This window comes from Pinus tabuliformis, chromosome 6 (assembly GCF_031772625.1).
Source record: "Pinus tabuliformis cultivar Carrire ecotype Pingquan chromosome 6, CPIR1, whole genome shotgun sequence".
Taxonomy (NCBI): domain Eukaryota; kingdom Viridiplantae; phylum Streptophyta; class Pinopsida; order Pinales; family Pinaceae; genus Pinus; species Pinus tabuliformis.
In genome coordinates, this window is record NC_142292.1 from 1522711358 (window position 1) to 1522730682 (window position 19325).

A 19325-nucleotide genomic window follows, 5' to 3' on the forward strand; every position below is an offset into this window, starting at 1 on the left:
AGAGTGGGTTCCCTTTGGAGACATGCTCTCCCACCCGCTTTTGTAGGCACATACTTTACATTCATTAGTTTCATCATAGCAACATTTGTCTTGGGCTCTTTGGAGATGTGCCCTCCCACCCCAGGCTGTGTAGGCACCTGTTACTTTATCAATAGTCAGCATCATGGTTATGGGTCAACCATGCAAAATCCTTGTCATCGAAGTCCATTTGCTAGGCTGCACATTGTTAGTATCACAATTGGTCACAACCATTACAAGATATCTCTATCCTCAATTCTTTGTTTCTCATTGTTTTGGGTCATCCACAAACCCACACTTCACCGAAGTCGATTTGTTAGGTCACACACTGTCAATATCATAGTTGGTCACAAGCATTACAAGGTATCTCTATCCTCGGATCTTCGTTCATCACAATTATGGGTTAACCACACAAAACCCTTCTCTTCAGTGGATCTTCATATTCAACAAAGGCTTCGTAGGAGGGAACTTTACGCAATGAGAACCATTTCTTCTTAAAGAGGGAAGAATGATCCGAATGGAAATTGACATCCACCCATGGTATTCATTGACCCATGGTATTCATCGACCCATGGTATTTATCCACTCATGGAATATACCCATGGTATTATAAGTGGCATCCACCCATGATATTCATCCACCCATGGAATTTACCCATGGTATTGTAAGTGGCATCCACCTATGGTATTCATTCACCCATGGTATTCAATCACCCATTGTATCTACCCACCAATGGAATTTACCCGTGGTATTATAACTAAAAAGAGACTAGAAGTAACAAGTCGATTTTTTTAAAAGGGTAGATTGTCAACCACAATGTAGCTTTTACAGTTATTCTCTATTTTAATAAAAAGTTTCTTGGTGGTTTGGTTTAATGTGTGTTCTCCTATTTTCTTATGGAATTTCAAATTTTTAGATCTTGGGGGCCTCCCCCCCAAGATCCATTTCAATTTTTTAGACCTTGGGGGCCTCCCCCCATGATCTATATCATTACAAGCATGTATTATGATAATGATGATGCATGGATCTCCTCATGTTTTAATTTGTAAATGAATGAACAATGTATATATGACCTAATAGATGATAATTTAGCTAATGATATAAGGGAGCAATGCCTCATAGTGAATCTCATATAACTATGAGACCCCTATGCTTAGATTTGTTGTTTAAACCTGTAATTCAGATATTTGTGACATGTTTAACGAACTACCTATCATGGCCAGTAAGGGTCTCGTAAATTCCTTGTTCAAGTAATTGCATTTGCATCATTATTCAGTTGTTATCTTTAAGTTCTAAAAGCTTCATTGAGTTCTGGGTAGTGACCTGGGCTCTGGGCCTGAAAAGTGGCACAAATCCCGAAGACGCAGGCACAAGTCATAGGAGAAAAGTCCCTGGACGCATGGATACCCATGATGTGGGAGCGTCAAGAGCCTCCTGGACGCATGCATGCCCATATCAAGTAAGAATCCAGAGGTTTAATGATCTACAAATTCATTTAGTCTCAGGGTTGGTTACCTAAGTGGTTGGGATGACCCCTGAGAGTTTTGGTATTGATGTGGAAGGTTTGTATGGTGTGTTTCCATTGGTTCCACTTCCTTAAGGTCACTTTGGAGGTTGAATCCCATTATAGTAGCATCTCATCGCATATTTACCCCAGTTGGTCGATTACTTGGGTAGATGTAGGAGGAGGGTGTTATAGAGTGGTATCAGAGCATCGTTCACCCCTTGGACTGGATGGGTGATGTGTTGTTCATGCATTCATGTCAATTTCATATGTGTTCCTTACGCTTTTAGTCCATGTGCTTGTTGAATTTTCATGGTGTTGATCATGGTTATAGTGATGTCACCATGTGCAGGTTTATGACATTGTTGTTGGGATTCTTTATTCATGAATGCATGTCAGTTGTATATGCATTTGTTATGCATGTCAGTGTCCATATGTTATTATGCATGCATTGTCATGGTTATAATTATGCATGTATAGTAGGTCAAAAATGCATTGTGAGGTCATTGTATACATTTTAGGTCATCATGATGTTGTTGGTTGTTAATACGTTGATGTGTTGGCTGAGATAGAGCAGGAGATGTAGATCAACAAAGTGAGATTGCAACACTAACTTCAGGGTAAGAGCAGATCGTCATACAAGTTTGTATGGTGGGAATGCAGGTATGTGGTTAATGGTTGTTATAAGAATTATGGTTACATATATACTTGTCATTTTATTGTTGTTATGGTTACATGTATAATAAATTCTAGTTGATTAGTGTAGTCATATGCACATGTGTCATATAGTCATGAATGACAGTAACTTGTTGTTCTATGCATTACGGTCATATGCATGATGGTTTTGTTCATTGCATTGAATATCTTTATGTTACATGTATCATGCTAAGCTGGATTGGTCTATGCAAATTATTATGGTTATGGTATTTAGGTATGATTCGACTTATTTGCGATAGTGTGTTGCACTAATCTAGACTAACTGTGCATATGTGATTGCTATAAATGAATGACAATTATTTATGAGCTTATGATGTGAACATGTTAGTTAGTTACTGTTATGGATACCATGACCTTATTTATGTTGTGTTGATATGTTGTGAATTATATCGTGCTAATCTAGGTTGATTGTGCAGACAAGATAGCCTCCCTTGAGATACATTAATGTGTGAGTTTTCTAATGTCGTCTATTTCGTGTTTGAATGTTTGACTATGTCATTTATTTGGTGTTTGAGTGTTTGGTGTCTATTATGTCGTCTATCTGTTGTATGAATGTTTGATTACTTGAATGATATCAGTATGTGTATATAAGATTTATTTCCAAAATGATCTTGTTTTAAGATGGTTGTATTAATACATATGTATTGAGACATAAGATATGTACTTGAGTGTAAGTAGGTGATAGTTGTATTATTATGTATTATGACTGATCAATGTGAGTTGATTGTTGATTATGACATGGTTGTTATACTTGATAAAGGTTGATTTCAAATTAATATACATGATGTATTAATGTTTGGAATGTGAGACTAACATGTATGAACAATTCAAGGGAAAAAACCTGGTATTAGCATGAAAAGGTAATAGTTGAATTGTTTATATAACTAATAGCAGGGTGATGTGGGAGTACATAGTAAGACATGATTGCAGCAAGGTAAAATGGTAAAGAAGGGAATTGGGTGAGGATTCCTTTGGATATGTTTGGAAACCACAATTCCAAAGGAATTTGTGATTTTCATACAAAAGTCTTATTAACCTTGAATTTGTCTGACATTATGAGGATATGTGTTATATTCATAACAATGTATTTGACATCTATAACAATTGGTTCTAGTTATGGCTAGATTCATTAAAGGATTGGAGTCCCTTAAGAGATGGAGTGGATGTGTTCAGTTGCAATAAATGTGCTTAGAACAACAAGGTAAGATAACTAGTATATTGTTATATTAATTTATACACTGACAATTAGGTGTCTATGGTAGTGTGATGCAGGGAGTGGCATGGCAAAGAGATTTCCATGAAATCTTAAAAGGGATTGGGTTGAAATTTCACTTGGAAGGACTGGGGACCCATGGGGATTGAGTCATGGTGTCCGTTGAGAGTCTTGTGCTTTTGGTATTTTGTTATTTTTTGAGCTTGATTTATGGGTTGTGTTTATGTCTGGTAGAAGGCCTTGCCACTTTGTTCGCAGTGTCGTATTGTTATTGGTTTTCATGGTTTTCTTCTTGTTTGTGTTTTTTCTTATGTTTTATGTCTTGAGGGTCTTGGAAATTGGTTGGGAAAGAGGAAATTAATGGAGCTCAAGGAGATTTGAATGAAACCTAGTAGGTAATGTAAGACCCGAATGAATCTCGGTGCATGAGTAAGGGAAGTTGAAGGTAAGAATTTGACAATTGGCTGGATTGGTTCGGTCCATTGGTGTAAATGGAAAGTGGTAGTACAATCATGAGAAAGGTAATAGGAAAGGTGAATTAAATGGATCTGATGCATCATATGCCTTGGATATGTTGGGAATGATTGTTCTCAATGTTGTGCATGGTGTGAACAAATAAAGGGAGTTATCTTAACCTTGACTTTATGCTATATGATAATTATGTTATGATCATGATTATGATGATGTTTATATGTATATTCGTGTATGTATGTCATTGTTTGATAGGATCATGATTGTTTTATGTTAATGTTAATGATATGTATATATGTATCTATGTATCTATGCCACTATCTGACAAGGTTTTCAAGGATCATTCTTGTGGAGGAATGATTTCTTATGCAGGTGAGTAGCATGACGAGGTTCCTAGTCTTATGGGGAATTAAGTGGGGTGAGTAGTAATGATAAATATACAAGGTCAACATCATGTGGATATGAATTGATGTTATATGCTTGTATTATGCCTATTTTTATACTATGACTTATAACTTTGAGGGATACATTAGTTGAATTAAAGTAGTGAGATTTGAGGCATGTTGGGACAAACATGGATAAGACACTGGAAGTAAGGTTGCTTGGTATACACAATGTGGTTTTGGATGTGTGGTACTACTGTTATGCATATGTTATATATGTTGTAAATGTTTCATCTGTGATGTTGTGCACATGCAGTGTTGTGTAAATATAGTGTGTGTACAATGTTATGTACAGGGTGGTACAAATAGTGTTGTGTGGATGTTGCATATGCAGTGCTGGGTATTGATGGTGCTTTGTACATGTCGAATATGCAGTGTTATGTACATATTGTACTTGAGTGCACGATGGATATGTAGTGTTGTATGGATATGGTGTTGTGCACATGTTGGATATGCAATGATGTGTACATACGGTGCTATGTGTATGTTGTATATGCAGTGTTATGTACATATGGTGTTGTGTTCATGTTGTACATGTAGTGCTATGTACATATGGTGTTGTGTGCATGATTGTACAAGTGGTTCTATGAGCATGTGGTGTCATGTAAATGTTGTACATGTGGTGGTGTGTGGGTGATCTGATATGACCATATACTAAAAACTGATGTACAATTTATTAGCCATTTATGATTTGAATGATCACTAAATGAAAAAAAAACGAGGAAATATGCTTGAATTGATCACTTTATGAGAGGTGATAAACCATGATTAAGATGCAAAATAGAAGTGAAAATAGTGAAAATACAGATATACCAGACAAAGATATTGATTACGGAGTTCATCCATGATGGACTACGTCTCTGGGTCCGCTTTCAAGATGGGCGACCATTTTTATTAGGAATGAGAAGGAAGAATTCGATTACACAATAAATTAGATAGAATGAAATTGCACATAGGAAATTTTGACCTATTTCATCAAATAGCTCTCTGAACCATCTTTCCAATGCCGCTTATAGTTTCCAAATCTGACTCTGGATACTCCTGAAACACTGAAAACAAAACAACCTATGTCCTCCAAACCTGCATACAAAAACCAAAAACCACCAAGCTATTCTTCAATGAGCAAAACTACCTCTTATAGGCCTGCAAGTACATGGAAACCTCCTTGACTGCTTTTGAGGTGTATTAGTTGACTTGAAGGGTTCATATGGTTTGGTCTAGTAGCATAGGGACACCTTAGGGTTTAGTCACATGGTCACCGAATTAATTTGTTTGACAAAAAAACCAAATAAAATCCAAAATAACTTTGGATTAGCCTGGAAGCCGCTAGCTGGCAGCTAACCAGGTGGAGGGGAGACCGTTACATGTGAGTGCCTGTAATAGAACCGTTGATTAGCGGTTACCTCAACGGCTTGTTCTCCGGCGGTTCCGGTGACCGTTAGAGGAATCATGTCACATGTGATTACTTCTGGCGGTAATATAACCTCTGACCATAAATACTGCAGAGTAAACCCCAACAGTTAGCATACCACGTTCACATGTTGTGGTTACTCCTCGCCGTTCCTGCACAGTCAAGGTCCGTGGTTTTTCTAACTCTGATGGCCAACCTCTATCTGTTCACATGAATTTGTTTTTCTGATGCAGTTTTGTAACCCGCAGTTAGACTGATATAAGGTTTTGTATTGTTTGTAATGTTTTTGTATTGAAAATGAATAGGCCGAGTGTGTTATGAAACATAGTTTGTCATGTATTTTTAATACATAGGTTAATGTATTAGGGTTAGGGATTTTGCTTAGGTTTTGTGCATTTGATACATAGTTTAGTGCATTAGGGAATGGTGTTTAGCATAGGATTAGGGTTTGTAGAACTTAGACATAGGTCTAGGATTTAATACATAGATTAGGGTTTTTATGTAGTTTTTTTAAAAACCCATATGTACAATATTGTCACAATGCGACATTCATGACATTCATCTCATGATGACAATAAACCCATGCCTATTGTCGACAAACGACGATATCGATCCTCTGCCACGACGACACCCATGTCAACACATCAAACCTCTACAATGGATGACACAACCATGTTGACACCAATCCTGTTTGTCGAATGACAAAAACACATGTTGTCAACAAATGTCGGGGAATTGTCGATGAACTCAAGTCGAAAACTAGGCGCTAAACCATCTCTGTTGAATGCCATGAAAACTTACGAACATTACCTGAACAACCTAATCATAACCAACACTATCGAAATTGAACTGAAGCGATGACACTAAACGATACCCATGAACTCTGATGATGACACTTTGAACACTTGTGTAATTGGATCGACGGATCCTCTTGGATCAGTGGGGGTGGTGTTGTGTACATGTTGTGCATATGGTGTTGTGTACATGTGGTGCCATGTACATGTGCATGTGGTGTTGTGTACATATGGCATTGTGTACATGTTTTACAGGTGGTACAATGTACATGTGGCATTGTGCACTTGTTGTCTAGGTGGTGTCGTGTACATATGATGTTGTGCATATGTTGTGTAGGTGGTGCCTTGTATAGGTGGTACTATGTACACATTGTACATATGTTACTAGTGTACATGTGGAATTGTGGTCATGTCATACATGTGGCGTTGCGGGCATGTGGTACTATGTATGTGCATTGTGTAGTTGTGGTATCGTGACATCTGTATTCATTGTGTTGTACTCTATGTACATATATGCATTGTGCTTTACATCAGGTGTAGGTGTATGTATTGTGTTGTGGTGTACACCGGATGTAGTAATATGTATTGTGTTGTGTTCTACATTGGGTACATATGTATATGTGGTATGTCAGGTGTAGTTGCATATATTACATGGTATTGTATGTCATGTGTGGTTGTATGTGTGTGATGCACACTGTGTATATGCACACGGTTGAGGAGAACGCACTATGTTTTTTTTTGGTGTGGCAACCAATCCAGTGTGTGTACGAAATAAGGAAAAAAGTAGAAGCTAAGGATTGATTAGAGGATAAGTATCATTATTTTATTTTAGTTTTATTATGCATGTGATTTATGATTCTAGTATATGATGATTACATGTGATCTATGATTCTAGTTTATGATGGTTACATGTAATTTATGATTTTTATCTATGATGGTTGTGTTTTGAGCTAACCTGATGTGATATGTTAATACCTGATGATTTGGTCAAAGATGCTAGTTTGACTTGTTGTGACAGGAAGTGAACAAAATTGAAAGTGTACCTTATTGACGAGGTACCAATGAGGTATGATGTGAATTTATTTCAATTTATTTTGAATCTAATGGAAATTATGTGCTTCGTACAGGAAAGAATGAAATGCCTGACAGGGTGGTTGAAACTAACTGCAAGAATTAGCAATGTTAGCAGTAAAAGGAATTGGAACAAGCAACAATATCCTGGTAAAGAACTTCAGGAGCAGTGCCATTGTGGGACATTGATACCCAATAGTGTCCATTGATTTCCATGAGCATGCTATGACTGGTATGATGGTTTGATACAGGTATATGCCTTGGTTGTTTGAGCTTCTGATGCGAGGAAGCCTTGCCAAGGGATGGATTGCTTGAGAATGGAAAATTTTAGGGGCTAATATTTGAAGATGGGCTAATTTTCCATGTTTTTTCCAAAAAAAAGATTCATCAAATCTCATTTTTTCATAAAAATGCTTCACCCAAATTTTATATGAAAAATATATTTTAACTTAAAAATCGCCAAAATTTTATAGAGACCATATAAAATCATTAGGATTTTGAATATTTTTACTAAAATATCACCAATCATTTTATAAGTTGCATATTATGGATTAGTAATATTCACCAAGGTTTCTAACATTTAAGATAAATTTCCATCCCTAAAAATTCTCCTGTGCCTGGGATAGGGGATTGCGGGGAACTTGGAAGGTGAGTGATTGCATGGAAGGGGTGACTAGATTGCCCAAGGGACTGCATAGAAAAGAAGGGAAGGTCAGGGATGGATTTGCTTTGGTCATTACCATTTCCAAATGGAATCAGATGCACATTGTGCGTGCGGTATAGAACAATGAGTCAGCAACTTTACATTAAGAGGACAAGTGGTGCAAGATTATAGCACTGGACATTGGATGAAAATTTGACCTTGCAATGGATTCTAGACTTCCTGGGAAGGAGATGAATTCTAGTATTACTTTGAGGGTGGAGGTGTGAGCCTCTCGATTCCCTTGTTTCTTATGCAGGCATCATGTCCTTTTATTTGTTGGTTGAGAAAACGTGCATATGTGTATATGTGTGTATTATTGTAAATATTGTGTCAAGCTATATTTATAAAGCTCCATAGATAGTATGATTATTTTCTGGGTGAAGGAAACCTGTATGTGTGTATATGTGGTTATTATTGTAAATAATGTAATGAGTTGTCTTATAAATCTCTAGCAAACAATATGTTTGTCTTGTTTTAGAAGATGGTCACTGTAAATACTGCAACGAGCTATGTTATAAAGCTCCACAGGTAGTATGTTTTGTTTTTAGCGGTCTTGCTAGTTATAGGTGTCATTGAACACCGAGGATGGTGTTCCCCCAATGGGGAGGGTTCTATAACAACCCTGGTTAAAAATCCATGTAAAAATATAGAAGACCATGGTCATGGGACAGGTATTCCAAGCTGAATGTTGGGAAAAACATCATAGTGGGTGTTCATTTCGGTTATTATGGCTAAGGAAATTAGAAAAGGCAATGGCTAAGGCATTGGAGAGGAAAAATGGCATTTATTGATATTTATTTATGAAAATAATGGAAATTAGGAGAAAATGAAGGTGAAAGGTCACAGGTTGTATATGAGGAGGAAATTGAAGGAAAATAATGGAAAATGAAGAAAATAGAGGCCTCATTGATAAAAAGGCTTATGAGGATCAGTCGGCAGGATTATTCTCATCTTTTGAGGAAGGAAGAAGCAAGCAAGGAAGAGTAGGATCAAGCAACTACAAGAAGATTCTTTGCATGTATTGATTTGCATGTATGTTTTCCTCACTAGATATGGCATGCATGGTATTGCATGTGGTTCTTTGCTATTATGGAATGGGCTTTTCCAAGTGTGACAATGTTTTCAGCCTAGTGTTGCCATTTCTAGACAACCATGGTGTGATGGGGTTCTCATGTTTTGGTTGAGTTAGATTGCCTGATGGATTTGAAGTTGAGTGAGGTGGATCTCCGAATGATAGAACACATGGCTTAGTAACCCTTGAACTAGGCTGTGGGTTGCTGTAAATATGGATTTTGTGTTGCCTCGGTGGGCCTAGGAATCCTTATTGGAGAATGACGGGATATACGGTTAAGCCTAGAGGTGGTTTCCCTTGATTAGGCCTAGGAATCCTTGCTTGTGAATGGTGGGATATATGGTAAATCCTAGAGGGTGTTGTCTCGGTTTAGGGCATAGTGATCCTTGGATCGGACTGTGGATTGCGTTAAAGGTTGAGAGACTAGGAGACAGGAAAATTCCTCACAGTGTAGGTGAAGAAATTCAGTGGCATCCATGCTTTTTTTTGGCCTAGTGATCTAGTGGAGATCATAGTAAAGCCTGTTATTACATGTTTATTGTGTTGGTCTAGTGATCTGATGTGGATTACGGTAAAGCCTGATTTCTATTGATGAGGGTGAGTTCGTGTAGTCTTGGGATGCCCTGGTTGGTTATTTTGGTTTGAGTCCCACATTCATGCGTGGAATATGGCACCGGGGTGAATGGATGAAGAGATAATTAGCTCAACCATGCTATGGTACGGTGGAATGTGGTAGTCCCATCTTAGGTTGGATTTTGCATTAATTAATAAGAGGTTCTTTCCTTGACATCTTATGTGTAAATATATTGGTTTATATGTGGATTCTATGGTTGATGTATCCTTGATATTTCTTTTGCTATTATGTTGTTTATAAGCATGAATTATGATAGTGATGATGTATGGCTCTCCCCATGTTTTGATTTGTAAATGAATGAAAAATGTATCTATGACTATCTATGACCTAATAGATGATAATTCAACTAATGATATAAGGGAAAAATGCTTCATAGTGAGTCTCAGATAAGTATGACACCCCCATGCTCAGATTTTTTCTCTAAACCTATAATTTACATATTTGTGACATGTTTGCGAAATGCCTGTCATGGCTAGTAGGGGTCCCATGAAGTCCTTGTTCAAGTAATTGCATTTGTATCATTATTCAGTTGTTATATTTTAGTTCTAAAAGTGTTATTGAGTTCTAGGTAGTGTCTTGGGATTTGGGCCTAAAACGTGGCACAAATCCTAGAGACGCAGGCACAGGTCTAAGGAGAAAATTCACTGGACGCATGCATGCCCATATCAAGGGAGTTTTCGAGGGTTTAATGGTCTAAGACTTTAGTTGGACTTAGGGGCTCATTACCTGAGTGGTTGGGATGGCTCTTGGGAGTTCTAGTATTGATGTGGAAGGTCTATATGGTGTATTTCCATCGACTCTAGTTTCTTAAGGTCACTTAGGAGGTTGAATCCCATTATAGTAGTCTCTCTTCACATATTTACCTCTGTTGGCCTGTTAATTGGGTAGATGTGGGAGGAGGGTGTTACACCGACTATAATGTTCCTTCAAAAGCATCTTGGCACGCTCACTTGAAGGAAAACAAAGGTGTCCTAGGTAGCACACCAATGCATCATGGAGGTGGAAATTTAGAACTTCATTGACTTCCACCATCATCTAGTATGTGGTGGTGAATTCTGGATCATCATTGTATAGTTTCATCCATCTAGAGGTTTCTTTCCAATAAGAGTTGAGAGTAGTGGTTAGTGCCACAGTTGGGGGCCAATTGAGGCAATCTGCTACCTGATTGGTTGTACCCTTATTGTATTTAATGTGAAAATGGAATTTTTGTATATATGTGGACCATTTATGATGGAAATCATTTTTTAACTTCCCTTGTGTTTGCTCAAATTTAAGAGGTTGGTGATCTTTGTGGATGATCATCTCCTTTCACAGAATGTAATCTTTCCATTGTTGGTTGGCTTGCACAATGGAATACGTCTCCTTATCATAGTTGGCATATCTATGAATAGTATCATAGAGTGTCTCACTGTGATAGGGCACCATATTCCCTTACTGAGTGAGGAATACACTAGTAGCATAGTTGAAGGCATATATCTCAATTTCAAATGAATGTTATAGGTATGGAAAGGTGAGGATTGGTGCAGAGAAAAGGAAATGTTTTAGTTCAGCAACTGCCTTTGTTTGTGACTTGGACCAAAATAAATTTTCTTTGGCTCGATGCTTGGTAAATTGACTTAAGGGCCAAGTGATATGAGAGAACTGAACATGAATCTTCTATAGAAATTAGCAAGGCCCAAGAAGCTACGAATCTATGTGAGACTCATCGGGATCAACCAATCCTGAATGATTTGGATCTTAGCTAGATCAACATGCACACCTTTCACATCAATAATGCAACCTAGATACTTGACCTTGTCCATGCCAAAGGATCATTTTTCTAGGTTAGCATATAAGTTGTGCTTGCATAGAGTATGCAAGACTTGTTGAATATGTTGTAAGTTCTCTTCCCAAATCTTACTGAATATGAGGATATCATCGAGATATATAACCAAGAATGAGTTGGTGAAAGGCATCGAGATGCTGTCAATAAGCCTCATGAAAGTTACAGGGGCATTCGTCAAATTGAAGGGCATGACCAACCAATCAAAAATACCCTCGGACTTGAAAGTATTCTTCCACAAATCCATTGGTTCTATTGGAACTTGGTGATAGTCGGACTTCAAATCAATCTTGTTGAAGTACTTGCCCCCCTTAAGCTAGTTAAGAAGGTCATCAATCCATAGAATTTGGCACTTGTTCTTGATTGTGATTTTGTTCAGGGCTCAATAATCAATGCTTATTTGTTAAGTCCCATCCTTCTTCTGCACAAATACAATTGGGCTCCCATAGGGTGAGGAACTTGGTCATATGTGCCCTTTTTGTAGCATCTCTCAGGTCTATCACTTGATTTCCTCATTTAAAGAAGATATTGGTGGTATATTGGTCCATTGGGTAGAGGTGAGCTAAGGTCATATTGATTGAATGCTTGACCTGACAGTGCAAAGGTATCTCTGTGGGTGAGGAGAACATGTCTATGTATTCTTTCACATCCTTACCCACTTGCATTTGCTGCACAAAGGAGCCCTATGTCGAGTCCATGGATATGGCCATGATCTTCCCCTTAATTTGAGAGTGAATGAAGAGGAAGATAAATTTCCCAGTTTGGGAGATGATCTTACTGCATTTCTTAATAGAGATCTAAGAAATGGAAGTAGGAAGAGTTGCCTCTAAAATCCTGTATAGTTTTCTTCCCAAAGTTATAACAACAATATGAGGTCTAGAATCATACACAACATTTCGCTTCCACAACTATGGTTGGATCAACAAAACATCACAAAATTTAAGGGGAGCAACATCACACAATACCTCCTCCATAAAAGGCTTGATGTTGTAGGGAAGGTGGCACTGTTGTTTTAGAAGGAGATCTCACCCTTCATAGAGCCACTAGATGGTATATGGTTGTGGGTGCGGTGTTGTCAGCAGGCCAAACCTCTTAATGAACTCTTTTGAGATGGGGTTCTTCTAACTCCCCCTATCGACAATGAAATGTAATGAAGCCCCTCCAACCACATTTGTTAGTGGAAGAGATACTCACCTTCCTCCATATCTTCAAGTTCACTTTTCTGGAACTTGGTGGTAACAATGGTGGAACTACATTATGCATCAATGATCTATTTCCCCTTATCAAGGTTTGATTTACAGTTAGAACCTATATCTAACTTCGAAGCTTTCATCTTGACCACTAATGAATACTTTTCACAAAACTCATTTGTGTTATGAGTGGGGCTCTTATGGAACTCACACCACTTTTTGGTGTCTTTCTTCATCTTCTCATTTATATTCTTTGCATTGGGCTTAGATGGGTATTCCTAGGTTTTTCCACCTTGGATATGTCATTTTTCTGTAGCTTTGGGGTTCCATTTCCTTGCTTTGGATTTAAAAATCCAAAGTATCGCTTATTTTTAAATTTTTGCTCAATTCTATGGTAGCATATTGGTATGTTGTACCTAACAATTTTTTCATCTACAGTAAAATTCCACCTTGGATAACTCAAATTAGAAACATAATTATTTCATTGGATTCCTCTTTTTGAGAGGACCAAAATCAACCTAGATATCACCCAATTTTGTTAAGAAGAAGTTGAGTTATGAATTATTTTATTCATACATTTGTTATGGAACGGGCCAGTGCTAACCACATGAGTAACTACTCAAGTTAACCTGAACCCCAAGTAAACCCTCAAGAAAGCCTATAAAAGGAATCAACCTCAAGTTCATTTGAACACACTTGATCAAGACATGTTTCTATTCTTCTATTTTGTTTTGGATCACACAGGTTCATCGACATAAGTTTGCATAGGGTCCGAAATTACGGGAAAAAGGATCTCTCTTGGTTATGGTTTTCTAGATCTCTATGGCTGTCATAGAACAAAAGTTTTCATGCTTTGTCGAAGGCACAAATTTGGAAATCGAGCGTCTCTATCTCTTTGGTCGCTCTTAAACAGTTCAGTGAGAGTGAATTTGGGTTCAGAGGTAGATCTGAAGGTTCTAGTCCCCGGTCACTTGCACAAGGTAGACCTGGGAGAGACCCTATCATCTCGGTCACTCACACAGCTTGGAAAGGATGCAATTTTGTTTTTCATTCGCTCGTGCAGATTGAAAAGAGTACGAATTTAGGTTTTAGTAGTTCAGTGCCATAGTCACCCGCATCAAGACCTCCTGAGAGTGACCCTGCAGTTACAATTGCTCGCATACAGTGATAGAGAGAGTGACCAAGGAGTTTTCAATCACACAGAGACATTTCGACAAGAGTGACCAAGGTTCTGAGCTAGGGTTTGATATCTTCGCTTTAGTTGACTTCAGTGATATGATAAATCTGGGTTTCTTTTTTATGTTATACAAATCTGATGATATGATTTGTTAGTATCTACTGCAAACATATGTATTGGGCTCATTGACAGTGACAACAGTGCTCAACATTGTTTGTCATAGTGACAAAAATATACAACATTTGACATCAGTTTGTGATAGCACATTACAACCATTAGTATGAGGGTTCTAATTCGTAGCATGATTAGATCTGTTTCATAGATATCATTATTTTTTTGCTGCATAGACAAATTTATGGATCAATTTACTCTCTTTTGCTACATCATTTGATGACGATCTAAGAAGAAGAATATTTGCAAGGTTTTGCCCCATAGTTGGGTTTTCCCTAGTCTTGAACCAATCTTGGTGTCTCTATATGTGTGCATGCTTTTCTTTTATTGTTCCTTTTATGTTCCGCTGCATTGATGATGTTGGTGATGTTGTTTCTTTCTATGTACTTGCATATGCTGATGTATAATGGTAATGTCTAAAATTGATCGAAATTAAAATGTGCCTACAGGTTCTGAATTCAGAGGTAAGAAGTTTGTAGTTTAAACATTTTTTAGCGAAGACAAAAGAACTATTGATGTTTATGAGACTTTTTGTAGATTTCAAAGCTCATTTCAAGGTAGCTAAAAATTATAATTATTTAAGGCATGAATTTGGAGGACCTTTCTAAATTCAGACTGTTGAAATCTTCCTCTTTTAAGTTTCAATTCAAAGATACTTAATACAGAAATTGGAGAGAGTTTTCTAAATTCAAAGTTCAACTTTAAAACTCTAACTAAGTTTATAGTGAAGGAAAAGGAATTATTTACTTAAAATTTGGATATCTAGTGCCTCGGAATTTGAGTGTTAGAACGATGAAGCTTTTGAAATAATTAATAATGATTTTTTTGAGTTTTTTTTTTTTTTTTTTTTAATTTAATAAAAAAGTGTATACTTGTTATCAAATATAAATTTTATTTAATTTTCTTTTTTAAATATGTGTAAAGTGAAATTGAAATATTTAATATAGCAAACTATTTTTTTTTACTAGGTTTAACTAAATGGGTGAAAACAAAAACAATTATGATTTAGTTTGAAATTAATTTGAATTAAACGAAAGAAATTTTAACAAAGATATATAGGGTACTTTTATTTATTTATTTATTAAAATGAAAATTATTTATGTTGATGAGATTTTTTTGCAGATTTTCATAGCTTGTTTCAAGGTAGCTAAAAGTAAAAAAAATATTTACTATTCATATTTTTAGTTATGTGTAAAATAAAATTGAAGTATTCAAAATAAAACCAAAAAATATTAAAAATAGTGAATTTATTAACATTCTCTAATATGAATATAATTTCTTGTTTGGGAAAGATATATTTATTTACTTTTTTCTTAATTTAGTCTTTTCAATTCCCACATTATTGGGAGAAGAGATCAATTTATCTTCAATTTAGTCCCTTCAATACCCACATTATTGGTATACCCAATTTATCTTCAATTTAGTCCCTTCAATACCCACATTATTGAGATACCCACATTATTGGGAGCAAAGATCAATTTATCTTCAATTTAGTCCCTTCAATACAGACATTATTGGGGGCAGAGATAAATATATTTTCGCTCAATTTAGTTCCTTCAATAGCCATATTATTGGGGTTATATATCAATTTACTTTCCATCAATTTGGTTGCTTCAATATCCACATTAGGGAGAGTATGCCATATACCTATGCTAATGTATTCATAGGGGCATTCACAATGACAAAAGATCCCTTCAATACCCACATTATTGGGATACCCAATTTATCTTCAATTTAGTCCCTTCAATACCCACATTATTGAGATACTTGCATTATTGGGAGCAGAGATCAATTTATCTTCAATTTAGTCCCTTCAATACCAACATTATTGGGGGCAGAGTTTCCCTCAATTTAGTTCCTTCAATAGTCATATTATTGGGGTTATAGATCAATTTACTTTCCATCAATTTAGTTGCTTCAATATCCACATTAGGCGGAGTATGTCATATACCTATGATAATGTATTCATAGGGGCATTCACAATGACAAAAGAATTTTTTTACTACGTTTAACCAAATAGTTGAAAACAAAAGTAGTTATGATTTAGTTTGAAATTAATTTTAATTAAACAAAAGGAATATTAACTTACGGATCAAGTTAGTTATGAAAACTAAAAACAAAAAACATGTAGTCCAAGAGGAACAACCCTTACCAAAGAGAGGGATTGTGGATTCACCTTACTTCACTGCAATCTTTTATTAACCTAATGCATAAAAAAATAGGGTAGCAATGGAGCAAGTTAATTATGAAAACTAAAAACTAAAAACACGTAGTCCAAGAAAAACAAAAAACATGTAGACTTTTCGGCGTAAATCACATGGTATTTCATTTGTCAACGCGTTTCGAACCAACCAGTGTGGTTCATCGTCAGGAAATTTCATTCTAAAGTAGTTAAAACCTTTATCTAAATTCATTTAAACATTTAATTTATTGAATATGTCAACCTTTAGGTTAATTAGATAAATAATCATTAAAATATGATCCTAACACCTGACTTTTATATTTTATATATTTATTTAATACCTTTTATAACTAACTAATAACTTAATAATCATTTAAAATTACTTTATATATATATATATATATATATATATATATATATATATATATATATAATTAAAATTCATATGCCCCTTTGACTTTTTATGATAATATAACTTCCGATTTGATAAATTAAATTAACTTATTTTTACCCCCCCGGTCCTAGTCCACCTAACTACTCCTCAAATTTAGCGGTTATAGCTATTGACTGATCTTGAATTATAGCTGTTGGAGGTCTGCTCTGTCTATTTAACATGCATTGCTTGATCTGCTCCTCAACCTATCCTGACAATGAACCACAATGGTTGGTTCGAAACGCATCGACAAATGAAATACCATGTTATTTAAGCCAAAAAATCTATCGTAAACTTGATATGGATCAAAGAAACCTCAATTCAATAAAAAACATGTAGTCCAAGAAGAACAACCCTTACCAAAAAAAAGGATTGTGGATTCACCTTACTTCACTGCAATATTTTATTACCCTAATGCATAAAACAATAGGGTAGCAATGTAACGGGAGGTGTTTTTCCAAGACCGAGGGAGCTATGAGAATTGGGTTTCACTCCAAGCTCCATTCATGCAGAATTGACCAATGGACAAATGGTTGGAATCTTCGTTAGTTTCTTGTTGGTTTTAAGGAAAGTTGGTTGAATAAAAACCATGTAGTGGATGAATAGACTCATCGTTTCTTCAATGGATGAACTCATGGATCAAAGACCTCTGGTTAGCGAAATTAGCGAGCAAGTGGTTGGAAATCAATCTTCGAGAGGTGATAGCGTATCTCCAACTCGACCCCATTGTTTTACAAATCTGTGACACTACTCCAAGTCGAACCATCGCGGCACACATCTGCGACACTACTCCAAGTCGACCCATCGCTGCACAGATCTGCGATACTACACCTAGTCGACCCATTTTCTGCTACTCTTTCATCACCATAATTGGCAATTAGTCTTTCCCTTAAAAGGAAACCATGATTTCCCCAGCAATGCTCAAGCCCTCTTTCCCTTTACCTTCTGCCACTGCGCCTATCTCTGCTTCTCACTTCTCCAACTTCCGCTACGCCCTCTCTGTGTCGCACCGGCGGAAATTAATGTGGGAGGGTCAGCAGTGGAATAATGGGGACAAGAAACCCTCTAATTGCGTCCGTCCTCTGACGGCCATAAAAGAAGGGGCACCGCCTATCACAAGCGGAGAGGCGCAAACCCTGCCGACCATGCTCACGGAGCCAAATGTGTTGGAGGCGTCGAAGCCCAAGAAGAAAGTAGCGGACATATGGAGGGAAATTCAGGGTGCGAACAACTGGGAAGGGCTGCTTGATCCCATGGACGACATATTGCGAAATGGATTGAACCAATCGGAGAGCGACGATGCGGCGGAGTCGACTCCCATAACGGTGTTCTCGTTCGCGGGGCCGAGGGTGGGCAACGCTGCTTTCAAGGATCGGTGCGAAGAGCTGGGGCTCAAATTTCTGAGAGTGGTGAATGTGCACGACAGCGTGCCTAAGGTCCCCGGGATTCTGTTCAATGAAAAGCTGCAGATGATGCAACAGTGGGTGGATAAGCTTCCGTGGAGGTACTGTCATGTCGGGGTGGAGCTGGCTCTAGATCACACGCATTCTCCTTTCCTAAAGCCCACAAACGACCCCTCCTGCTTTCATAATCTGGAGGCCCATCTACACCTCCTGGACGGATACCATGGGCAGGGTGAACGCTTCTATCTGACGTCGAGGCGAGATCCGGCTCTGGTAAATAAGTCGTGCGATTTTCTCAAGGAGCACCACATGGTCCCTCCCTTCTGGTGGCAGGACGCAAACAAAGGACTCATCAAGAACTCGGGGGGCAGGTGGGTCCAGCCCGACAGAATGAGATACATTGAGGAACACCATACAGATACGGATGAGCAGGAGGAGATAGATCTAAGGAGTTAGCCCGCCCGGAGAGGGAACACGCTGCAGAATCAGAACCAATGCCCAATACAATCAGAGTGTATAGTTTGACTTGAAACAACTACCATGAAACGATACACTAACAGAAATAGAGTGTACTAATAGCTATCGATTATCAGCGTAGTGTAATGCCCAGTGGTGTTAAAAACAATTTAAAACGTTTTTTACCTCTAACATCAAGATACAAAATCTACGTGTTTGCCATGTCATTAATTTTTTTGTTTCCCTATTTTAGTAGAGGGGATGTGTTCTTACTGTAAAAATAAATCTATATATATAACCATAAATGTTTATAAAAATAAAAAAATAAATCTAAAATTATATATATATCTATATATTAATTAATTTTAACAAAATAAAAAAATTATTTAAAACTTTAGAAAAGAAAATAATAAAAATATAAAATATAAAATTTAAAATTA

General features: G+C 37.0%; 1 pseudogene; it reads left to right on the forward strand.

The window, feature by feature from the left end:
- Positions 1-17928: 17928 nt before the first annotated feature.
- On the forward strand, positions 17929-18885 carry LOC149264506 (phospholipase A1-Igamma2, chloroplastic pseudogene; annotated as a pseudogene).
- Positions 18886-19325: the final 440 nt, after the last annotated feature.